This window comes from Sorex fumeus, unplaced genomic scaffold, assembly GCF_029834395.1.
Source record: "Sorex fumeus unplaced genomic scaffold, SorFum_2.1 ptg000063l, whole genome shotgun sequence".
Lineage (NCBI taxonomy): Eukaryota > Metazoa > Chordata > Mammalia > Eulipotyphla > Soricidae > Sorex > Sorex fumeus.
Genome location: NW_026606120.1, coordinates 2080324 through 2107116, shown reverse-complemented (window position 1 = coordinate 2107116; position 26793 = coordinate 2080324).

Sequence of the window (26793 nt, the reverse complement as noted above, 5' to 3'; positions counted from 1 at the left end):
GTAGGCATTGGGTGTTAAGAGTCTTATGATGTGTCTAGAAAGCATCCTGGAGTGTGGTGGCGGCTGGGCAGTGGAGGTAGTGGCGGAAGTGGAGGTCTGCCGATGAGGTATTTATCTGGTACTGGTAGTGTGGTCTTTTGTGTGTAATCCTTGTATTGCTGGAGGTTGGTGGAAGCAACCAGGGCAGGGTAGTGTGGGGCTTCTGGTTTCAATTCCTTGGTCTCCAAAAATTGTTCAGAGTAAGCAGAGGATCTCTGTTCCCCAGTCTCATTGAGCGTTGTGTCCAAGGTCACAGAGTTTCATTTACCTGGTTTCCTGGGGCTTCACTCGTGAGTGAGTCTTGGCCCGAGCATCCAGAAAGCGTCCTGGAGTGTGGCAGCAGCTGGGTAGTGGAGGAAATTTTCCCGTTTCCTTATCCTTATTATAATCTGGGGTCAAAGTTGATCTGGGGTCATTTGCCTTTTAAACATTGCATTCCCTCAACCAGTTATTCTAAATATCACAAATAAGTGATATCATCCTTTGTTTATGCTTATTCTGGCTCACTTTATTTAACATGTTGTCTTCTAGTTCCATCCATGATGCTGCAAATTATATAATTTCATCATTGGTTACATCTGTGAAACATTCCATTGTGCATATGTACCACCTCTTCATGGTTACTTGCTCGCTCACTCACTCACTCTCTTTCTCTTTCCTTTTGGGCATTGTAGCTTGCAATATTGATATCTTTCCCAGAACGATCATTCCTAGTATTATTGTCACACTGGTACCTGAGGACATAATCTGAGCTTAAAGATCAAGTGTAGAATTACTCTGGACAAGAGCAGAAAATAGAAAAATACCACAAAAAATGAACAGCTGATAAGAAAACTTTGGGGTGAATTAAAGATGAAAACCCTAACAATACCGGGGTCTTTGAGTGGCAGGAAGGCAACCATGATGACTAAGAAACAGTCAGGGCTGGGACACAATCAGGGTTGAGATGTGCCCAGAGCTGAAGCACACATGTAAACAGATCAAGGAGGCATGGGGGGTTACAGCTAAAAGAAATTCAAATACAAATACTCCAAGAAATAGAGAGTATTTTTTTCATGTGCCTTTTGACCACTTGGATTTCTTCTTTGAGAAAGTTTCTGATCATTTCATTGCCCCATTTTCTGATGGGTTTGGATGCTTCCTTTTTGTAGAGTTCAAACAGTGTCTTGTATGTCCTTGATATTAGCCCCCTATCAGAAGGGTATTTGGTGAATAACCTTTCCCATTCTGTAGACTATTTTTGTATTCTGGTCACCGTTTCTGTTGAGGTGCAGAAGCTTCTTAGTTTAAGATAGTCCCATTTGTTTGTCTCTGTTTACACTTGCTTGGTGAGTAGCATTTCATCTTTGAAGAGACTAATCATCAGAGAAATTCAGATCAAAACAACAATGACATATCATCTCACAACACAGACTAGCACACAGTCAAAAGAACAAAAGCAACTGGTGTTGGCATGGATGTGGGAAGAAGGGCACTCTCCTCCATTACTGGTGGGTATGTTGACTGGTTCAACTTTTTTGGAAAAAAAGTATGAACCTTTTTCAAAAATCTAGAAATTGACCTCCATTTGGCCCAGAAATACCACTTCTATTAATATATAGTGGGCATGCAAAACATATAGTAAAAATGACATCTACCCTTGTATGTTTTGCAGCACTAGTTACATTAGCCAGAGTCTGGAAAAAACCCAAGTGCCCAAGAACAAATGACTGGTTAAAGAAACTTTGGGACATATAAACAATGGAATACTATGCAGCTGTTAGAAAAGATGAAATTTTCATAAAATTGGTTCAACATGGAGAATATCATGCTAAATTAAATAAGTCAGATTCCAACATCTTCCAGTATGTAGCTGTTACACCCATCAACTGCCTCAGGTACCGTATAATCCCACCAACAGCCAAGACCCAGAGACTATAAAACCCAGCTCTCAGAAGAGAACAGCGAAAATTCTCCTGCCTCTGTGCCTGGCTGTCCTTACCAGGGAGTTTCCCTCCCCACCCCAAGCATAGCCCCAGCAGCTGAAGATGCATTCACGACCACGCGACATCTTATTATCTAATTCTTACTCTGGAGATCCTGGCAGGCTACCAGAAGTATCCTGCCCACACGGAGGAATCTGGCAAACTCCCCATGGCATACTCAATATGCCAAAACCCAGTAATAATAATGGGTCTCATTCTCCTGACCCTGAAAGAATCTCAAATGTGGCACTTTCTAAAATCTCAGGGGTAAGACGAAGGAGACGTTACTGGTGTCTGCTCAAGGTAATCTATGAAGAACAGGATGACAGTGATATAGTGATACTTCACATTTCTTGCTCCCTTATCAAAGATTAGATGCTCATACATTTGAGGTTGTGTGTATGGATATTCCACACTGTTCTATCAATCTGCAGCCGTGGATTTGTTCCAGTACGCTTCTTTTTTAATTATTACTGCTTTTTAGTAGAGTTTGAGGTTGGGGAGGGTAATGCCTCCCCACGTCTTTCTCACAAGATGTGCTTTAGCTATTCGTGGGTGTTTGTTGTTCCAAATGAATTTCAGGAATACTTGATCTATTTATTTGAAGAATTTCATGGGTATCCTTGGGGAGTATTGCTATTTTGACAATGTTCATTCTTCCTATCCATGAGCAGGGGATATGTTTCCATTTCCTCATGTCCTCATTTATTTCATGAAGTAGCGTTTTGTAGTTTTCATTGCAGAGGTCCTTTACCTCTTCAGTTAGGCTGATTCTGAGGTATTTGACTTTATGGGGCACAATTGTGAATGGTATTATTTTTTTCGGTTCTCTTTCCTCTCTCTCATTATTTGTATATAGGAAGGCATGAATTTTTGGGCATTGATTTTATAGCCTGTGACTTTACTGTACAAGACTATTGTTTCTAGGAGTTTCTTGGTAGAGGACTTAGGATTCTTGAGATATAGTATCATAACATCTGTGAATAGTGAGAGCTTGATTTCTTCCTTTACTATCTGGATGCCTTTAATGTCTTTTGCTTGCCTAATCCCTATTTTAAGTATGTCCAGTACCATGATAAACAGAAATGGTGGTAGTGAGCATACTAGTCTTGTCCCTGATCTTAGAGGAAAGTCCCTTAATTTTTCCCCATTGAGGATAATGCTTGCCATTGGTTTGTTGTGGATGGCTTTGACTATCTTGAGGAAAGTTTCTTCAAAACTCATTCTGGTGAGAGTTTTCATCATAAACTGGTTCTGGATCTTGGCAAAAGCTTTCTGTGCATCTATTAATACAATCATATGATTTTTATCTTTACTTTCGTTGAGATGATGAATTATTTTAATTGATTTCTAGATGTTAAACCATCCTTGAATCCCTGGAATGAATCCCACTTGGTCGTGGTCTATGATCTTTTTGATGAGTTGCTGGATTCTATTTGCTTATATTTTGTTGAGGTATCTTTGCATCTGTGATCCTCAGAGATACTGGCCTATAGTATTCCTTGTTGGTGGTGACTTTGTTTTCTTTTTGTATTAGGGACATACGTGCCTCATAGAAGCTGTTTGGGACAGTTCTTTTTTTTTTCAATTTCCTGGAAAAGCTTGAGGAGAACTGGCAACAGTTCTTCTTTAAATGTTTGGAAGAATTCACTAGTGAATCCATGTATGCCTGGTCTTTTTTATTGGGGGGGGAGACTTTTGATTAGAGTTTCAATTTCTTTGATATAAATGGGTCTATTCAGGTATCACAAGTCTTCCTGGTTCAATCTTGGAAGATTATAGGAATCTAGGAATTTATCCATTTCTTCTAGGTTCTCTTGTCTTATGCCATACACACTCTCAAAGTAGTCTCTGATGATCTTCTGAATTTTATTGGTTTATGTTGGGATGTCCCCTTTTACATTTCTGGTTCCGTATATTAGGGTTCTCTCTCTTTCTTTGTGAGTCTTGCTAGTGTTTATCTATCTTGTTTATTTTCTCAAAGAACCAGCTCTTGGTTTCATTGACCTTTCAGATTGTTTTTTTGGGTTTCATTGTTGTTAATTTCTGCTCTATGTTTTATTATTTCTTTCCTTCGGCCAAGTTTTGGTTCATTTTGTTGGTCGTTTTATAAGTTCTTTAACTTTGAAGTCTGGTTATCTATGTAGACCCTTTCTTTCTTCCTTAGGAATGCCTACAAAGCTATAAATTTTCCTTTTAACATGGCCTTAGCTGTGTCCCATAGGTTCTGGTAGCTCGTGTCTTCATACTCATTTGTTTCCAGGTATCTTTTGATTTCATCTTTGACTTCCTTCCTTACCCACTCATTGTTCAACACTGAGTTGTTTAATTTCCAGTTGTGTGATTTGTTTCTCAATGTCTTTGTGTGATTCACTTCTATCTTCAGCGCATCATGGTCTGAAAAAGATTGTTGATACTACTTCTACCTTTCTGATTCTATTGAGGTATGTTTTGTGGCCTAGCACATGGTCTGTTTTGGAAAATGTTCCATGTACACTGGAAAAGAATGTGTGTTCTTTCTTTTTGTAATGTAAAGCCCTGTATAGGTCTATTAGCCCTTTCTCTTCTATTACTTCCTTCAAACCTAATGTTTCCTTGCTGAGTTTTGTTCTTGTTGATCTATGGAGAGGTGATAAGGCGATGTTGAAGTCTCTGATCACTATTGTATTGCTAGCAATGTCCTCCTTAATATTTGTTAGCAGTTGTTTTAAGTATTTAGCTGGTCCCTCATAAGTTGTGTATACATTTAAGTGTGTGATTTCTTTCTGTTGTTCGCATCTCTTGATAAGTTGAAAATGGCCTTCACTGTCCCTTCTAATCTTTTCAACCTGAAGTTTATGTTGTTGGATACTAGTATGGCCACCCCAGGCTTTGGAGAGTGCTGTTTGCTTGCAGAATTGTTTTTCATCCTTTAACTTTGAGTCTCTGTTTCCTCTGACTGTTCATATGAGTTTCTTGTAGGTAGCAGAATGTTGGTTTCAGTTTCTGGATCCATTTTGCCACTCTGTATCTCTTGATTGGTGCATTTAGACCATTGACATTGAGAGAGATTATTGTCATGGGGTATTGTGCCATATTTCTGCAGGGGATGGTTGTGTTTCTAAGTGTTTTCCTTCTGATATTACAGGAGCCCCTTTATCCCTTTTTTAGGTTTGTTTTTGAGTCTGTGAAGTTTCTGAGTTCTTGTTTATCTATAAAACAGCATATCGTTCCATCGAGTTTGATAGAGAGTTTAGCTGGATAAAGTATTCTTGGTGAGGTATACATTTCATTGAAGTTTTCACTATATCCCACCATTGTCTTCAGACTTTGAGGGTTTTCTCTGATAGGTCTGTTGTAAATATAAGGTGTGCTCCTTTGCATGTGATTTCCTTCTTTGACCTTGCTGCTTGCAGTATTGTGTCTCCCTCCACAGAATTCATCATTCTGACTATGATATGCCTTGGAGTTTTTTTATTCAGGTCTCTTTAGCGGGCACCCTTCTGGCTCCTTGGATCAGGATGTCTACATTCTTTAACTCTGGGTTCTTTTCAGCAATAATTTCTTTGACTGTGGCTTTTTCATTGAGGTTTCCTCCCTGTCCTTCTGGTACTACGATGATTCTAATATTGTTGTTCTTGGTGTCATCTTCTAAATCTTTGATTCGTCTTAGAGCTATTTTGAGGTCTTTTCCAATTGTTTGTTGTTCCCTAAGTGATTTCTGTTGCTCATCTTCAAGCTCACTGATCCTGTCTTCGGTTGTAGTCATTCTACTGCTGAGGACACCCAGTGAGTTTTTAATTTCATTTAACGAATTCTTTATTTGTGTCGTTTCTTTTTGTAGCTTTCTTATTTCTGCTCTCATTTCTTCCTGTATTTTCTCGGCTATTTGTTCCACTGTTTCTTTCATTTCTTCTTTTAATTTTCTGGATGTCTCCTCCATTGAATCTTTGAATTTCTTGAATATCCTCAGCATTTCATCACGGAATTCTTTATTGGAGAGCTAATATTTGTGTGTAGTCCCTGTTGAGGATTCGGAACTCTTTTCTTCATCTTCTCGTAGTTAAGATTTGTGCTGTTTCTTCATGCTATTTGGTTGTATAGAGGTAAAAACTTTAAGTTCACTAGCAGTGTTTCCTCTTATTGTAGGACAGGATTCTGGATAAGGTCGGTCAGTGGTGGTCATCCTTCTCCCCTTCTAGAATATGTCCTTCCTCTCAGACAATATTCTGTGATAGGCAGCGAGTGAAGCTTTGGAGGAGGTGCTCTTTAATGTTGGGCTTGTACAGCTTCTTAATTACACTGAATTTTTTTTATTGGAATGGGCATAGGGTGGAGGATTATTGTCCTATTATGTTTGAGAAAGACAGGACGTTTTCCATAGAATTACTTGATGAATGTTGGGGTGTGAGTCGAGAGTGGTAGGAGTGGGAAGTATAACTGTGGCTGCCAGACACACAGAAGGCCAAGCCTACTTTTGAGGAGGCCATAGCCCCATTCCCCCAGCCAGTCTAGATGCTAGTCTATGGACCTGTTGAGGGAGGCAGCTGTTAGTTGGGCTGGCACTCGCTGCGGAAGTGGAGGCTGTTTCTTCATTCATTTTGGTTGTATAGAGGTGCCCCAGGCTGGGGTCCAGGTGCCAGTGGCTGGCATTTAGGGTCGCAGATTTAGGTGGGGAGGTTGCGCCGAGGAGGTAGAGACCTGTGTGTGTGTGTGGGGGGGGGGGGGGGGTTGTCACATGTCTACTCATTCATAACCAAATTTCATGTTGTTAATGAATGAAACCACCGGAAGAATCCTCCTTGTTCATGGTGTAAGAACTTTTTGGTGAGTTTTTGGATTTTATTTGTTAGTATTTTGTTGAGAATCTTTTCATCTCTGTTCATCAGGGATATTAGCCTTAATTTATTTTTTTTGTGGTGTCTCTGTTTGCTTTTGGTATCAGGGTGATATTTGCCTCCTAGGAAAAGGAAGTGCTTCTGCAGGGAGCACCAGCCCAACTAGTTGCTGCCTCTTACCAACAGGTCTGTTACCTTTTGGCATCTCCTCTCCACCGAAACGTGCGATCCCGAAAGCCAGAAGCCGGAGGTCCCCAAACAGGGACACCTGCTTCCACTTCCACAGGGAGCGCCAGCCCAACTATCGCTGCCCCTCACCAACAGCATCTGGACTGGCTGGGGGCGTGGCCACCATTTGTAGGGGTGTAGCCTCCTCGAAAGTGGGTGTGATCTCTTCAAAAGTGGGCATTGCCCCCTCAAAAGTGTGTGTGACCACCTCAAAGTGGGCGTGGCCTTTTCCAGGGCAGGCAGCTGTTCACGTAGCCAGAGTTATATTCCCCACTCCCACCACTCTGGACTTTTATCCCAGTCTTTATCAACTAATTCTGTGGAAAAATTCCTGGCCACCTCAACTACAACAATTATTCACTGCCTACTCCAATTCGAGCAAAAGACCAGTACGCAAGAAGCTAAGACCAATATTAAGAGAGTACCTCCTATGATGCTTCACTAGATGCCATTCATAAGCCAAAGAATAATGTCTGAGAGGAAGGTCAGGCTCTCGAAAGGGAGAAGGGTGACCACCATCGACTGACCCTATCCAGAATCCTTTCCCAAGATAAGAGGGAACAGTGATAGTGAATTTCAGGGTTTCACCACTAGACAACCAAAACAACATGAAGAAACAGCGAAAATATCCACTACAAGGAGAGGACGAAGAAAAGAGTCCCGAATCCTCAACCTGTGTTATCCATAAATATGCTCTCTCCAATAAAGAATTCCGAGATGATATGAAGAGGATGGTCAAGGAGATACTCAAAGAATCAATGGAGGATATATCCAGAAAACTAAAGAAATAAATGAAAAAAATAGAACGAATAGTTGAGATAATACAGGAAGAAATGAGAGCAGAAATAAAAAAGCTACAAAAAGAAATGTCACGAATAAAGCATTTGGTAAGCGAAATTAAAAACTCAGTAGGTGGACGCCGCGGCTGAGATTAGTACCAGGAATTTTGCTCCATGAATGGAAGACCAGCCACACGTTCTAGGTGAAAAGGAAGCTCAGATAGAGAAGAGAGCGCCAAATGAAGGGTGTTGTGAGGACCCTCCCAGGGTGGGAGAAGCATGCTAAAAGTAGTCTATAGACCAAACATGATTGCCACTCAATGCCTCTCTTGCAAAACACAGTACCCAAAAGAAGAGAGAGAGAACAAGGGGGAATACCCTGCCACAGAGGCAGGATGGGACAGGGGGGATGGGGGGTGGGGGGGATGCTGGGACCCGTGGTGATGGATGACGGGCACTGGTGGAGGGATGGGCACTTGATCATTGTATAACTGAAACCCAAGCACAAAATTTGTAAGCCTATAACTGTACCTCATGGTGTTTCACTAATAAAAAAAGAAAAAAAGAAAAAAAATTAAAAAAACTCAGTTGGTACCCTCACCAGTAGGATAAATACAGCTGAAGATAGGAACAGAAAGCTTGAAGATGAGCAACAGAAATCGCATAGTGAACGACAAACAATGGGAAAAGACCTCAAGATAGCTCTAAGAGGAATCAGATCTAGAAGATGACGCCACGATGAACAATATTAGAATCATCGGAGTGCCAGAAGGACAGGGAGGCAACCCCAATGAAAAAGCCACAGTCAAAGAAGTCATTGCTGAAAAGTTCCCAGAATTAAAGTATGCAGACATCCTGATCCAAGGAGCCAGAAGGGTGCCAGCAAAAAGAGACCCGAATAAAAACACTCCAAGTCATATCATAGTCAGAATGATGGATGCTGTGGAGGGAGACACAATACTGCAAGCAGCAAGGTCAAAGAAGGAAATCACATACAAAGGAGCACGCCTTAGATTTACAAAAGACCTATCAGAGGAAACCCTCCAAGCCCAAAGACAATGGTTGGATATAGTGAAAAAACTCAATGAAATGAACGCCTTAGCAAGAATATTTTATCCAGCTAACCTGTCACTCAAACTCGATGGAACTATACTCAATTTTGTAGATAGACAACAGCTCAGGAATTTCATAGATTCAAAACCAAATCTAAAAGAAGGATTAAAGGGGATCTTGTAAGATAATAATGAAAACACATAGAAACACAAACAAATCCCTACAGGAAGATGTCACAAAACCCCATGACAATAATCTCTCTAAATGTCAATGGTCTAAATGCACCAATGAAGAGACACAGAGTGGTAAAATGGATCCAGAAACTGAAACCAATATTCTGCTTTCTACAAGAAAGACATCTGAACAATCAGAGCAAACACGGTCTCAAGGTTAAAGGATGAAAAACAATTCTGCAAGAAAATAGCTCCCCCATTAAAGCTTGGATGGCCATACTAGTATCCAACAACACTGATTTCAGGTTGAAAAAGATTAGAAGGGACAGCATAGGCCATTTTATATTTATCAAGGGATACACACAGCAAGAAGAAATCACACTCTTAAATGTATATGCAGCCAATGAGGGAACAACTAAATACTTAAAACAACTGCTAACAGAATTTAAGTAGAACATTGCTAGGAACACGCAAATGCGGCCACGCAACATCTTATTATGACATCTTATTCCTACTTTGGACAAACTGGCAGGTTACCAAATGTAGCCTGCCCACACGGCAGAGTCTGGCAAACTCCCCGTGGCGTACCCAATATGCCAAATACCAGTAACAATGATGGGTCTCATTATCCTAAAGAGCCTTGAATATAATCTAAGGGCTAGGATGAAGGAGATGTTACTGGGGCCTGCTCGAGGCAATCAACGAATAACAGAATGATTTGTGTGATTTTGTGTGATTGCTAGAAACACAATAGTAGTTGGAGACTTCAACATCGCGTCATCATCTCTGCATAGATCAAGAAGTGCAAAACTCAGCAAGGAAACATTGACTTTGAAGGAAGAAAGAGAAGAAGAGGGCTAATAGACCTATACAGAGTTTTACACCCCAAAAGAAAGAATAAACATTCTTCTTCAGAGCTCATGGAACATTTTCCGAAATGGACCACGTGCTAGGCCACAAAACATACCTCAATAGAATCAGAAAGGTAGAAGTAGTATCAACAATCTTTTCAGACCATGATGCGCTGAAGATAGAAGCGAATCACACAAAGACATCGAGAAACAAATCACACAACTGGAAATTAAAAAACTCAATGTTGAACAATGAGTGGGTAAGGAATGAAGTCAAAGACAAAATCAAAAGATACCTGGAAACAAATGAGAATGAAGATACGAGATACCAGAATCTATTGGACGCAGCTAAGGCCATGCTAAGAGGAAAATTTATAGAATTGCAAGCATTCCTAAGGCAAGAAAAAAGTGCCTACATAGATTACCTAACCACACAGCTCAAGATATTAGAAAAAGACCAACAAAATGAACCAAAACCTGGCCGAAGGAAAGAAATAATAAAACTTAGAGCAGAAATTAAAAACAATGGAACCCCCAAAACAATCCAAAAGGTCAATGAAACGAAGAGCTGGTTCTTTGAGAAAATAAACAAGATAGATAAATCACTAGCAAGACTCACAAAGAAAGAGAGAGAACTCTAATATACGGAATCAGAAATGAAAAAGGGATCATCACAACATAAATCAATGAAATTCAGAAGATCATCAGAGACTACTTTGAGAGTGTGTATGCCATAAGACAAGAGAACCTAGAAGAAATGGATAAATTCCGGGATTCCTATAATCTCCCAATATTAAACCAGGAAGACTTGGGATACCTGACCCATTCATATCAAGAGAATTGAAACTGTAATCAAAAGTCATCCTAAAAACAAGAGCCCAGGACCAGAGAGATTCACTAGTGAATTCTTCCAAACATTCAAAGAAGACCTTTTGCCAGCTCTCTTCTATCTCCTCAAGATTTTCCAGGAAATGGAAAAAACAGGAACTCTCCCCCACAGCTTCTATGAGGCACATATCTCCCTAATATAAAAAGTAAACAAAGTCACCACCACCATCACCAAAAAAATACTATAAGCCAATATCCTTAATGAACACGGATGCAAAGTTCCTCAACAAAATATTAGTCAATAGAATCCAACAACTCATCAAAAAGATCATACACCACGACCAAGTGGGATTCATCCCGGGGATGCAGGGATGGCTTAATATTCGGAAATCAATCAACACAATCCATCATATCAATAAAAGTAAAGATAAAAACCATATTATCATGTCAGTAGATGCAGAGAAAGATTTTGACAAGATCCAGCACCGGTTTATGATGAAAACTCTCACCAAAATGGCTTTTGAAGGAACTTTCCTCAAGATAGTCAAAGCCATCTAGGACAAACCCATGGAAAGCATGGGAAAAAACTAAGGGCCTTTCCTCTAAGATCAGGGAAAAGACAAGGATGCCCACTATCACCACTTCTGTTTAACATAGTGCTGGAAGTGCTTGCAATAGCAATTAGGCAGGAAAAAAACATTAAAGGCATCCAGATAGAAAAGGAAGAAATGACGCATTCACTATTTGTAGATGATATGATATTATATCTCAAGAATCCTAAATCCTCTACCAAGAAACACCTAGAAACAGTAGATATGTATAGTAAAGTCGCAGGCTATGAAATCCTGCCCCAAAATCCATGGCTTTCTTATATGCAAATGACGAGATAGAGGAAAGTGTCATGAAAAAAATAATTCCATTCACAATTGTGCCCCAGGAAATCAAATACCTTGGAATCAGCCTAACTAAAGAAGTAAAAGTCCTGTATAATGAAAACTACTAAACGCTACCCTATGAAATAAAAGAGGACACGATGAAATGAAACATATTCCCTACTCATGGATAGGAAGAATTAACATCATCAAAATGGCAATACTCCTGTAAGCATTATACAGATTCACGTGATCCCTATAAGGATACCCTTGAAATTCTTCAAATAAATAGATCAAGTAGTCCTGAAATTTATATAGAACAAGAAACGCCCACGAATAGCTAAAGCAATTCTTGGGAAAAATACGTGGGGAGGCATCAACTTCCTTAACCTCAAACTATACTAAAAAGCGGTAATAATTAAAACAGCATGGTAATGGAACAAAGTCATGCCCACAGACTAATGAAACAGGGTGGAATATTGGTACGCACAACCCCAAATGTATGAACATCTAATCTTTAATAAGGAAGCAAGTAATGTGAAGTGAAGCAAGGAAAGTCTCTTTAACAAATGGTGTTGGCATAACTGGAAAATCACATGCAAAAAAATGGGTTTAGACCTCGACTTAAAACCATGCACAAAAGTCACATCAAAATGGATTTAAGATCTTAACATCAGGCAAAAATCCATAAGATACGTTGAAGACAAGATCGGCAAACCCGCCACAATATTGAAGCTAACGGTATCTTCAAAGGCCACACTCCACTGACTAACCAAGTGGAAACAGAGATAAACAAATGGAACTATCTTAAATTAAGAAGCTTCTGCAGCTCAAAAGATACAAGAACCAGAATACAAAGACAATCTACAGAATGGGAAAGGACATTCACCCAATACCCATCTGATAAAGGGTTGATATCAAGGATATACAAAGCACTGGTTGAACTCTACAAAAAGAAAACATCTAACCCCATCAAAAATGGCGTGATGGAATGAACAGAAACCTTCCCAAAGAATAAATCCGAATGGCTAAAAGGCACATGAGAAAATTCTCTACATCACTAATCATTAGGGAGATGCAGATCAAAACAACAATGATATATCTTTTCACACCACAGAGACTGGCCCACAACCAGAAGAACAAAAGCAATCGGTACTGGGGTGGATGTGGCAAGAAAGGAACTGTCCTTCATTGCTAGGGGAAATGGCGACTCTTTGAGCCTTTTTGGAAAACAGTGTAGACGATTCTCAAACAATTAGAAGTTGAGCTCCCATTAGATCCAGCAATACCATTCCTGGGAATATGTTCTAGAGAGGCAAAAAAGTATAGTCGAAATGACATCTGCACTTGTCTGTTCATTACTGCACTATTCACAATAGCCAAAATCTGGAAAAAACCCGAGTGCCCGAGAACAGATGTCTGGTTAAAAAAATTTGGTACATCTACACAATGGAGTACTATGTAGTTGTTAGAAAAGATGAAGTCATGAAATTTATATACAAGTGGTACTATATGGAAACTATCATGCTTAGTGAAATGAGTCAGAAAGAGAGGGACAGACATGGAAAGATTGCATTGATCTGGGGAATATAAAGTAACAAAATGGGAGACCAACTTCCAAGAATATACGAGACAAGTATCAGGAGGTTCACTCTGGGGCTTGGAGGCCAGACGCACATTCTGGGGGATAAGGCAGCTCAGATATAGAGGGGAGCACCAAGTAAAATGTGTTGGGAGGACCCCCCCCAGGATGAGAGGTGCATGCTGAAAGTAGACTATAGACTGAACATGAAGGCCATTCAATGACTCTTTTTCAGAGCACAGCACCCAAAAGGAGAGATAGAACAAAAAGGGAATGCCCTAACACAGGGGTGGGGTGGGATGGGGGGTGGAGGGTGGGAGAGATGCTGGGAGCCTTGGAGGTGGGGAATGGGCACTGTTGGAGGGATTTTACTCAGTCATTATATAACTGAAACCCAAGCACAAAAATTTGTAAGTCTACAACTGTACCTCATGGTGTTTCACTAATAAAATTTTTTTAAAAAGTTAAAGAAAAAGAAAACATAAGTGCTTCTGTTTCTTCAGTTTTCTGGAAAAACTTGAAAAGTATTGAGAGTAGATCATATTTAAAGGTTTGGAAGAATTCAGTAGTGAATCCTCCTGTACCTGGACTTTTACTTCTGGGAAGACTTTTGATTACCATTCTAAGTTCCTCCTTAGTGATTGGTCTTTCTAGGCGCAGCCAAGTCTTTTTCTTTTTCTTTTTTTTTTATAAATTTATTTATTTATTTTTATTAGCGAAACACCATGAGGTACAGTTGTAGACTTACAAACTTTCATGCTTGGGTTTCAGTTATAAAATGATCAAGTACCCATCCCTCTACCAGTCATGCCGAGTCTTATTGGTTTAGCTTTTGGAGATTATGGGAACCCAGAAATTTATTCATTTCTTCTTGGTTCTCCTCTTTCATGGCATAGACTGTCAACATAATTGCTGATGATTTTTTGAATTTCTGTAGTTTCTATTGTGATGTCCCCTTTTCATTTCTGATTCAGTTTATTTAGTTTCTCTCTCTCTCTTATGTGCTAGTGAGTGTTGATAATTTTCTAAGGTCTGAAGTTGTAAAGTCAAGTTATTTTGTGGTCTCTTTCTTTCTTCCTGATGAACACTTCCAGATCTATAAAATCTCCTCCTTCTAATTTGGTCCAGGAATCTTTTGATGTTTTCTTTCTTTTTTTTAAATTTTTATTAGTGAAACACCATGAGGTACAATTGTAGATGTTTTCTTTTTTTTTTTTTTACAAAGCTTTCAGGTTTATGTCTCAGTCATGCAAATATCAAACACATTTCCCTTTACCAATACTTATTTTTTACCATGAAGAACCCCAATAAAACCCCACCCCCAACCCTCCCCGTCCCTGTGAGGCAGATGAATTCTAGTTAACACTCTATCTGCTTTGATTAGATTCATTGTTTCAATAAAAGATTCACCACTATTATTTAGAGTTTACCCCCCCCCCCCCAAATCAGACATGCTGAAAAAGCATTGTGAAGTGATTTGCTTTCTACGGCTGGGTTCAAGAATTAAATGTTGGTTTTGGATTTCTGCTCTTTTACCTATTGACCCTGGAAGTATTTCTACTGAAAGTCAGATAGTTAAGAAATTGGTTTCTGTGTTCTGGAGTCCTGGCCGTGCTGGAGAGCCGCTCGCGGGGGGCAACCGGTGGCCTCGGTAGGGCGTGAAGGGCGGAGCGAAACGCCCCCCTTCCCATGAGGTTTTAGTCGCCCCCACACTCCCGGCTCATGCCTGCTGTCCACAAGGCTCCCATGTGGCCGCCATCTTTCTTTCCAGAGAGGAGAGGGCGAATGGAGCAACACCCTTTCCCCTCCGGCAGACTTGATGGCCTGGATCAATGCATAGTCCGTTCACTTTTCTGCTCCAAGCTGCTGGGTTCTGCATTAAGTCCTTGTGCTTCTGGGGCCGTGGCCGTGCTGGAGAGCCGCTCGCGGGGGGCAACTGGTGACCTCGGTAGGGCGTGAAGGACGGACCAGAACGCCCCCCCTTCCCATGAGGTTTTAGTCGCACCCACACCCCGGGCTCATACCTGCTGTCCACAAGGCTCCCATGTGGCCGCCATCTTTCTTTCCAGAGGGAGGAGGGCAGAAGGGAGCAACACCCTTTCCCCTCTGGGCAGAAATGATGGCCTGTATTAACGCATAGTCCTTTCACTTTTCTGCTCCAAGCTGCTGGGTTCTGCATTAGGTCATTGTGCTTCTGGGGCTGTGGCCGTGCTGGAGAGCCGCTCGTGGGGGCAACTGGTGGCCTCGGTAAGGCGTGAAGGGCGGACCGAAACGCCCCCCTTCCCATGAGGTTTTAGTCGCCCCCACACTCCCGGCTCATACCTGCTGTCCACAAGGCTCCCATGTGGCCGCCATCTTTCTTTCCAGAGAGGAGAGGGCGAATGGGGCAACACCCTTTCCCCTCCGGCAGACTTGATGGCCTGGATCAATGCATAGTCTGTTCACTTTTCTGCTCCAAGCTGCTGGGTTCTGCATTAAGTCCTTGTGCTTCTGGGGCCGTGGCTGTGCTGGAGAGCCGCTCGTGGGGGGCAACTGGTGACCTCAGTAGGGCGTGAAGGACGGACCAGAATGCCCCCCTTCCCATGAGGTTTTAGTCGAACCCACACCCCCCGGCTCATACCTGCTGTCCACAAGGCCCCCATGTGGCCGCCATCTTTCTTTCCAGAGGGAGGAGGGCGGAAGGGAGCAACACCCTTTCCCCTCTGGGCAGAAATGATTGCCTGGATTAACGCATAGTCCTTTCACTTTTCTGCTCCAAGCTGCTGGGTTCTGCATTAAGCCCTTGTGCTTCTGGGGCTGTGGCCGTGCTGGAGAGCCGCTCGCGGGGGGCAACTGGTGACCTCGGTAGGGCGTGAAGGACGGACCGGAACGCCCCCCTTCCCATGAGGTTTTAGTCGCCCCCACACCCCCGGCTCATACCTGCTGTCCACATGGCTCCCATGCGGCCGCCATCCTTCTTTCCAGAGAAGAGAGGGCGAATGGGGCAACACCCTTTCCCCTCCGGCAGACTTGATGGCCTGGATTAACGCATAGTCCTTTCACTTTTCTGCTCCAAGCTGCCGGGTTCTGCATTAAGTCCTTGTGCTTCTGGGACTGTGGCCGTGCTGGGGAGCCGCTCGTGGGGGGCAACTGTTGACCTCGGTAGGGCGTGAAGGACGGACCGGAATGCCCCCCTTCTCGTGAAGTTTTAGTCGCCCCCCACACCCCCGGCTCATACCTGCTGTCCACAAGGCTCCCATGCGGCCGCCATCCTTCTTTCCAGAGAAGAGAGGGCGAATGGGGCAACACCCTTTCCCCTCCGGCAGACTTGATGTCCTGGATTAACGCATAGTCCTTTCACTTTTCTGCTCCAAGCTGCCGGGTTCTGCATTAAGTCCTTGTGCTTCTGGGACTGTGGCCGTGCTGGGGAGCCGCTCGTGGGGGGCAACTGTTGACCTCGGTAGGGCGTGAAGGACGGACCGGAATGCCCCCCTTCTCGTGAAGTTTTAGTCGCCCCCCACACCCCCGGCTCATACCTGCTGTCCACAAGGCTCCCATGCGGCCGCCATCCTTCTTTCCAGAGAAGAGAGGGCAAATGGGGCAACACCCTTTCCCCTCTGGGCAGAAATGATGGCCTGGGTTAACTCATCGTCCGTTCACTTTTCTGCTCTAAGCTGCTGGGTTCTGCATTAAGTCCTTGTGTTTCTGGGGCTGTGGCCATGCTCCAAACTTAACTCTGATTTTCAGGGAGAAAGATTGGGTGGTTTACTTCTCATTGATCACTTTGTATACAGAGAGATGTTGGTTTTGAGAAAAAGTCCTCGTTCCTGCATACTCGAGCTGTGTTTGTAGAGGCTTCTGGTCACCAGGGTTCCATCTGGGGGAGGCGGGATGCGGCGCCTACTCCATCTGGAACTTGCTGGTGCTCTCGGCTCTTTTTGGAACCTGTTTTTTCTTTTTTCTTTTCCTCTGGGATCCCGCACCCTCCATGTGTTCCTTCTCTTATTCTGAACGCTTCAAAGATGGCGCTGGGGGGCGGGCTGTGGGCGTGACTTCCGGAATCAGAGGTTACCTGGGAGGTGTAGTCCGGCAGATTTGAGAAAAAGTCCTCGTTCCCGCATACTCGAGCTGTGTTTGTAGAGGCTTCTGGTCACCAGGGTTCCATCTGGGGGAGGCGGGATGTAGCGCCTACTCCATCTGGAACTTGCTGGTGCTCTCGGCTCTTTTTGGAACCTGTTTTTTCTTTTTTCTTTTCCTCCGGGATCCTGCACCCTCCATGTGTTCCTTCTCTTCATAGATGTTTTCTTGACTTCCTCTCTAACCCACTTGTTGTTTAGCAATGTGCTATTTAATTTCCTGTTGTTTAATTTGATTCTCCAACTTCTGTGTTTAATTAATTTCTATTTTAAGTGCGTATATTAAGTACATATTTTAAGTCTGATATAGTCATAACATTTCTATCTTCTTGATTATATATATATATATATATATATATATATATATATGGTCAATCATAAGAAACTTAATACCCATCTTACAAGATTACCGCAACATATTTGATGGGATTCAAATATGGCATGAACCATGAGAACACCTAAAATGGTGATTAAACGCCACCCCAAAAGCCTCCATCCCTTTTGGAAAGCCCGGCAAACTACCGAGAATATCCTGTCCACAAAGCAAGCCTGGAAAGCTACCCGTGGTATATTTTATATGCCAAAATCAGTAAAAACAATGGGTCTCATTCCCCCGACGCTGAAAAAGCCCCCAGTACAGCAGCATTAAGAAGGATGAGCTAGGAGAGGCTCATAAAATCTCAGGGACAAACTAGGCTACCATAATGAATAAGAACTAAAATGACTATCTGTACTTTCAATGCATGTATGCTGGCATCGAAAGCATCCATCAAGGACTTGATGATGGAAGTACAGAAAATCAAGTATAAAATCATTGGTATGACTGAGATGAGAATACATCAACCACATCATGCCACTTTTGACACTGGAGAAGAACTGTTTCTCAGAATATGTGACTATAGAGGCATTGGTGGTATTGGTGTCCTAGTCAACACGAACTTGGCCATGAGCATTGGTTTATTCGAACACCTAACATACAAAATCTGACACTTATGCCTGAATAGACGTGGCTAGTTGCTGGCACTTTCTTGGAAGTTCAAGATGCTGCTCTGTCTAATATTTATTAATTTAAAGAAGTCCTTTGATTCTGTTGAGACTGAAGCTGTCATAGAAGCCCTAGCCAAAAGGGAAGTTCAAACTCAGTACATCAGGATCCTCCATGAGCTGCATTATGGATTCACTACCAGGATCTCATCATTCTAAAAGGAAGTGATCATCAACACAAAGAGAGGGTTTCGGCAGGGAGATACCATTTCACTGAAACTCTTCAGTGCTACCCTAGAGAACATCATGCGATGACTGGAGTGGGAAAGAATGGGAGTGAAGATAGATGGTTGGCAACTACACCACCTCCACTTTGCTGATGACATCGTTCTAATAACACCAAACAATAGCCAAGTGGCATAAATGCTTGCCAACTTCCACCGTGAGTGTGGAAAGGTTGGACTGCAGATGAATCTCCCCAAGACAATGTTCATGAAAAACGGACTAGTTCCTGACTTTCCATTTGCTCTCAATGGAGCAAACATCTCTGAATGAAGCCGTTTTGTGTACCTAGGTTGAGGACTCGATATGACAAATGACCTGGCACCTGAGCTGCCGAGGAGGAAGAGAGAAGCATGGAAAGCCTTCAAGAGCGTCAAAGAAATAGCTAAGAGGATTAAGAGCCTCTGGCTCTGGGCACGTCTCTTTGACTCCATCGTTCTCTCTACATTGACATATGCCTCAGAGACCTGCACCCTGTGAAAACGAGATGAGAATGCTACTCAGGTCACCCAAAGAGGAATCAAAAGAGCTATGCTAGGAGTATCACGCTTCACTCAAGTGAGATAAGGAATTCGGAGTTCCGACCTCCATCTACAATCAAGAATTAGGGACGCTATCTCAATTGCCAAGACATAGAAAATCAGATGTACTGGACACATAATGCGATTTGAAGATGATCTCTGGACTAGAGCTGTTACAGACTGGTTTCCATGTGATGTCAAAAGAACAAGTGGTCACCTACCTACTAGATGGTCAGACTTCTTCATCATGACACTGAACAAACGATTTGAGGCCCTTCATGTTCCTGGAGCGAGCAGACGCCATTAGAGTATACTAGCACGTGACAGGGACAAATGGAGACATTACTGGCGCCTGCTTGAGTAAATCGGTGAGTAATGAGATATCAAGTGATGTTGTCCATCTTTGGAGGATGTTCCAGGTACACTGGGGAAGAATGTGTATTGGCTTTTGGAGGATGATAAGATAGATAGATGATAGATAGATAGATAGATAGAGAGAGAGAGAGATAGATAGATAGATAGATAGATAGATAGATAGATATGCCCTTTCTCTTCCATTTCTTCCTTCAAGCCAGTATTTCCTTGCTGAGTTTATACTTGTATATCTCTGAAGAGTTAACAAGGCACTGTTGAAGTCTCCAACTACTGTTCTGTTGCTAACAATGTCTTCCATGAAGTCTGTTAGTTGTGTTGAGTATTTTGCTGACCCCTTATTGGGTGCACATATATTTTGAGGTATAATTTCATGTGCTATCCTTCAGCAGAAGTTTGTTGTGCTTTTGGGTTTGTTTTGTCTTTCAGTAGCCCATTCAGTCCTTTTGTTAATGTTGGCTTTGAGTCTATGAAATCCCTGAACTGTTTATCCATGAGGTTGTATATCATTTTTTGAAATCTGAATCAGAGTCTAGCCAGTTAAAGCATTCTTTGTGACATGTTCATTCATTGAATTGTCTCAATTACTTTTCATCATGGCCTTCAGTTCCAGAGGATTTTATCTGATAGGTCTTCTATAAATCCAAAGGACTCTCTTTTGTATGTAATTTTCTTCTTTGATATTGCTGCTTTCAGTATTTTGTCTCTATCTATGAAATTCATCATTTTGATTAGGATATGTCTTGAAGTCTTTTTATTAGAGTATCTTTTAGCTGGTAATTTTTGTGCTTTTTGTATCTGTATGCCTGCATTCTTCAGCTCTGAGTGTTCAGAAATGATGTCTTTAACTGTTATTACCTCTTTGGCATTGCCTCACTGTCCCTCTAGGACTCCAGTGATTCTTATGTTATTCCTCTTGAATTCATCATATAGTTCTCTTGTTCAAACTTGAGAAACTTTGAGATCTTTTTTTCATCTTTGTTTGTTGCCTCGATATTTTCTGCAGTTCATCTTCAAACTCACTAATTCTGTGTTCAGCTGCTATTACTCTACTCTTGAGGGCAAGCACTGAATTTTTTTACCTCACAAATTTTTTAATTAATGACACTTCTGTTTGTAGTTTTTTTTAAATTTCTGTTGTCGTTTACTCCTGTATTTTCTTGTCTATACATTTCACTGTTTATTTCAAATCCTTTTATATTTTATTGGATATACATTCACTGTTCTTTGAGCTCATTAAATATCCTCACCTTTTAATCTCTAAATTAATTATCTGAGAGATTATGTATGTGTTTATTCCTTGTTAAGGCTTCATGGTTCCTAAGTTCCTAAGTTCCTAAGTTCACCTTATCATAGGAACTATGTTGTTTTTCCATGATACCCGTGGTAGTCTAGAGGTGAATCCTTCTAGTACCCTATAAGTGTCCTCTCTCACAGCCAGGAAAGACTATGGGCTAGCTGAGTGGATGGTGGTTGTTTCTTTCCCCTTCAAGGATGTTAACTTCTTCTCTGGTGTTCCTGTATGACTTTGGTGGGGCCTGTTGCATTGACTCCGGACATGTTCTTTGGCCTGATATTACTGTTAGTTTTAGATTGGTGTTTTTCTGATTTTTGCATTCACCATTATTTTAGGTGAGTTGTTGAGGCAGGGGCTAATGAACTATTGGCCTAATGTGGTTGAGGTAGCCTGACTGCCATCGTGAAAGTTCAGTATACGAGGCCAATATATCGCTCCAATGAAATATGACCATGAGAGTTGTCACCGCTTAGTAAGCCATGTCTTCTGCTTCTCATCTAAATGTCAGTGAGGGGCTATGCATTGTCACAGGTCCTGAAGTTGCAGATTGAGTCCTATTGCTTGTTTTTGTACTTCTAAACTGCAGGTGGTGTAACTTCTCGCCTAACAATTTATCTGGACAACTGCAGCTGCAGAGGGGCCTCTCTGCATTTACTGCTGCCTTGTGCTGCACCGATTGTGAAAACCCAATGTCATTATTTAAAAGAAATAGATCAAGCATTCCTGTATTTATATAGAACAACAAACACCCCTGAATAGCTAAACCAATAATTGGGAAAAAGACGATTGAGGACAGCACATTCTCCAGCTTCAAACTGTAATGCAAATTGATACCAATTTAAAGAATATGTGGAATGAAGACAGATTCTCAGATCAATGGAATAAATCTGAATATCCTGAAGTATAATAATCAGTTAATATTTGATTGAAGAGCAAAACCACGAAGTGGAGCAAGGAAAGCCTTTTCTAATAAAGGTGTTAGGAAAACTGATCCTCCTGCAAGCATAAAAATAAACTCAGATCTCTTTCTAATGGCATGCATAAAATTAAAAAGGATGAAAACTTTAATGTCAGACCTAAATCAATAAGGTACATAGAGAAAAATTCAGACAGAACTCTCCATGGCATTGACACTAAAGACATCTTTAATGTTGAAACACGACTGACCAAACAATTGAAAGCAAAGATCAACAAATGAGGGTACGTTAAAACTAAGAAACTAATATCCTTCAAAGGGAACAAAGACCAGGATACAAAGAGATACCATGAGATCGGGGAAATTATTTACTCTGCATGCATCTGATAATGGGTTAATACCAAATATTATATATAAGGCAGTGGTAGACCTTGATAAGAAATAAGCATCCAAAACCATCAAAAACTGCAGAGAAGGGCTGGAGCAATAGCACAGCGGGTAGGGCGTTTGCCTTGCACGCGGCCGACCCGGGTTCGGTTCCCAGCATCCCATACGGTTACCCCGGGCACTGCCAGGAGTAATTCCTGAGTGCATGAACCAGGAGTAACCCCTGTGCAAAGCCGGGTGTGACCGAAAAAGCAAAAAATAAAAAAAAAACTGGGAGAAGTGATAAATAGAAACTTCCTCAAAGAAGAAATACAAATGGCCAAAAGACCCATTAAAGTGATTTGCATCACTAAGTATCAGGGAGATGCAAATGAAAACAACAGTATCATATCCTCTCATGCCACAGTGACATTGCTGGCATGGATGCAGAGAGAAAGGCCCTCTCATTCACAGCTGGTGGGAATACTGATAGATCGAGCCTTTCTAGAAAACATATGGACATTCCTTCAAGAACTAGAAATTGAGCTTCCATATCACCCAAGCAATACTGTTCCTAGGACTATATCTTAGGAGCCCCAAAAACACAGTACAGAGAAGCCATCTGCATCCTATGCTCATTGCATCACTATTCACAATAACCAGAAAAATGAAACCACTCAAGTGCCTGAGAATAGATGAGTGGATAAAGAAACCATGGTACAGCTACTCAATGGAATCCTATGCAGCTATTAAGAAAATGAAGCAGTGAAAATTTCTTATACACGGTCATGGAGAGTATCACGCTCAGTGAAATGAATCATATAGAGAGGGATGGTCATAGAATGAATAATCACATTCATTTGTGGGATATTGAAAAAATATAGTGTGAGGATAATATCCAAAGAGAATAAAAACAAGGATCAGGAGGACTGGTCCAAGGTAAGAATCTTATCACAAGGGGGTGAGTGTTCAATTAGGGCAGAGAAGGGAAAACTAGGACAATGGTAGTTGGAAATGATCACTTTGGGATATAACTGGGTGCTGAAAGGCTGTAAAGTGATATAGTTATATGTATAATACCCTTTCAGTAACAGTATTGCAAACCACAGTGCCTAAAAGAAAAGGTAAAAGAGGCAGAAAAAAAGGGAGAGGGAGGAAAGAAGAGAGAGAGAAGAAAACGGGCATAGAGTTTGGGCTGGGGAGGGAAAACGGGTGCTGGGAAATGTACACTGGTGAAAGTATGATTTTAGGAACATTGCATGACTGAAATTCAATAATGAACTTTGTAACTGTATCTCATGATGATTCAATAATAAAAATTTAAAATAATTCAAAAGATTTATAGCAGTTTTACTAAATAAAACCCTCTTTGCCTAAAGACAATATTGGATCGCATAGCCAATAAAATTCAATGAAATGAAGGTCTAATCAAGAATACTTTACTCAGAGAGACTCTGACTCAGATTTGAAGGAACAGTAGAAACTTCACAGAGAAAGTAAAACATCAGGAAAATCATAGGCTCAAAACGCTCTTTACAAGAACTCAAGGGGTTACGTTATAACTAGAGGAGTCCCACAAACACACAAAATGTCCTGCAGAAAAATGCCATAAAAAACACCATGAAAAATAAAACTTTCTCAATGTCAATGTGACAAATGTATCAATTAAGATGCATAGAGCAGCAGGATGGATTAGAAATTTGAATCTAACATTCTATTGCCTACAAAAAACTCAGTTCAATAATCAGAGTAATGATTATTACTCTGATTATTACAAAGTCGAAGGTTGAAAGACAATTTTTAAGCAAATAACTCCACCATGGATTTTTTACAGACTGGAGTGACCATACAAGAATCGTACAATATAAATGTCAGACTGAAAATCTTACAACCAAAAGTCATTTTTTACTGATCAAAATATATCAGTAAGAACTCACAATGCTAAAGAAATACTCACCTATTGAAGGGCAAGTAAAATACTTAAAACAAACTAAGAGACTTGAGTAAATACATTAACAACAACATGGTAGTCGTTGGAGACTTCAACATTGCTCTGTCACCTCTCAATAGATCAACAATATTTAAGTTCAATAAGGAGATATTTGTCTTGAAGGAAAAATGTAAGATAGTGGATTAGTGTATATCTGGTTTTTCATCTTCAAAAAGTCAAATGCACATTCTTTTCCAATGCACATGGGACGTTCTCTGTGAAGCATGGCAACAGACACCAGAGCTAATAAGATCTGTCCCTGTAGAGCAGATAAGACCTGTTCCTGCATAGCGACCCAGTAGGGAGTGTCTGGGTGCATTTTAAAAGCACCAGGTATTGGGCTTTGAGTCTCACCCAACCCCCAAGAATTATCACCTAACTGTAGCATCTAGCGCTAAATGGGATTGGGCCAGCATAAAGCAGAGTTGGAAAGGTGATAGGTTATTAATGCTAAACTTTATGTGATTAGACCATCTTCTTAAGCTGAGACCTCCTGTAAAATGTGTGTGTGTTTAGCAATAAAGTGGCCGGCCATCAGCTGTCTCCCAGAGTGGTTTCTCTGGTAAGCAATGTGTCTGGGCATATTGGGGGAAAACTGTTCCCCAACAATTCTCCAAGGTAGACCTTGTGTTGGTCTAACTTGGTACAAAACATACCTCCAGAAAGTCAAGAGGATATAAATAATACAACTATTTTCAGACCATAGTGCAACAAAAAGAAACAGTAAAATAACTCGTGTCTGCTAATTAAATAGCTTTTTACTAAACAACAAGTGAGTCAGAAAGAAAATTGAAGAGAAAATTAAAAGATTCCTGGAAACAAATGAGAATGTGTATATGATCTAACAGAACTCGTGGGACACAGCAAAAGTGGTGTTAGAGAAAAGTTGATAGCAATGCAAACATTTATCAGGATGGAAGAAAGGAGTCATGTAAGTAACTTGACTGCATGATGTCTAAAACTGCAAAATGATCAACAAAAGGAGTTTATAGCAGGCAGGAGGAAGAAAATAATAGAACTTAGAATAGAAATTAATGAACTGGATTCCAAAAGATTCTGAAAAATCAATGAAATCAAGAGCTGTTATTTTTAAACAAGAATGATAAAATACCAGCAAGAGTAAAAATAAAGAGAGAGAGAACCTAATAAAATGAATCAGAAATGAAAGAGGAGGCATCAAAAGGATCACCACAGAAATTCAAAGGATCATCAAAAGTTACTTTGTGTACCTTTATGCCAGAGAGAACCTAGAACAAATGGATACATTTTGCACTACTATAACCCATCAAGTTTGAACCAAGATGATTTGGAATATTTCTCAATACCTATCAGTATTGAGAAAAAAACGAAATGGTAAAAATGAAAAAGTCTTCCCTAGGACAAAAAACTATTCTTAGGTTAATTCACTAGTGAGTTCTTTGAAACCTTTAAACAGGATCTCTGTCAAACCTGTTTTCTCTTCCAGGAAATAGAAAAACCAAAAACACTCCCAAACTGTTTCTGATAAGCAAGTATCACTCTGATACCAAAAGAAGACAGAGAAGTGTACCCTGATGTTCGTGATGAAGACTTATGCAAATATTCTCAAAAAATATTATCCAACAGAATCAAGGCATCAAAATCACCGTACATCATGACCAAATGAGCTTCATCCTAGGGATATAAGTATGGTTTAACATACGCATTTCAATCAATGTAATATATTGTATGAATGAAAAGTAAAAATCATATGATCATGTGAATGAATGCATTTGACAAGATTTAGCACCGATACATGATAAAACTCTCAATAATATGGGAATTCATGAACTTTCCCTCAGCATAATCAGTCATTTAATTTCCCTCAACACAATCAAAGCCCACAATATGAAGATAATGAGGAAAAACAAAATATTTCTCTCTAACAACAGGCACAATTCAATTCTTGGTAATTTAATACATATAGTACTGGAAGTACCTGCCATAAGAATTAGGCAAGAAAATGATACAAAGGGCATTAAGATTGGAAAGGGGGGCTGGAGCAATAGCACAGCGAGTAGGGCATTTGCTTTGCACGCGGGCAACCCGGGTTCAATTTCCAGCATCCCATATGGTCCCCTGAGCACCGCCAGGGGTGATTCCTGAGTGCAGAGCCAGGAGTAACCTCTGTGCATCGCTGGGTGTGACCCAAAAAGCAAAAAAAAAAAAAGATTGGAAAGGAAATCAAGCTTTTACTATTTGCAGATGACATGAGATATATATATATATATATATATATGAGATATACATATATATGATATACATATATATATATATATATATGAGAGATCTCCAAACCTGCTCAGTTCGGGACGGGGTCTCCTTCACCCATCTTCCAGTAGCTAGACAGTTACACCCACCAACTGCTGTGTAACCCCATCAACGACCAACATGCAGAAACTATAAAACCAAGCTCCTGGAAGAGAACAATGTATAATCTCTTGCCCGTGCCTGGTTGTCCTCATCAGGACCCCTTGGGCCCCTTGGGGGAGAGGGGCGGGTTGAGTTTCCCTCTCAGCCCCGAGCAAAGCCCTGGCAGCTGAAGACCTCCAGGACCCAGCCACAGCCATGCTAAGACCATTCGCCACATGCTTGGATGAGCAAAGAAACCCAGGTATGTGGGACCTGGGGCTGAGATCCCCAAGTCTGCTCGGGTTGGGACTGGGCCTCTCCACTCGGATTTCTCATCTTCCAGTAGCTGGACAGTTACACCAACCAATTGCTGTGTAACCCCATCAACAGCCAA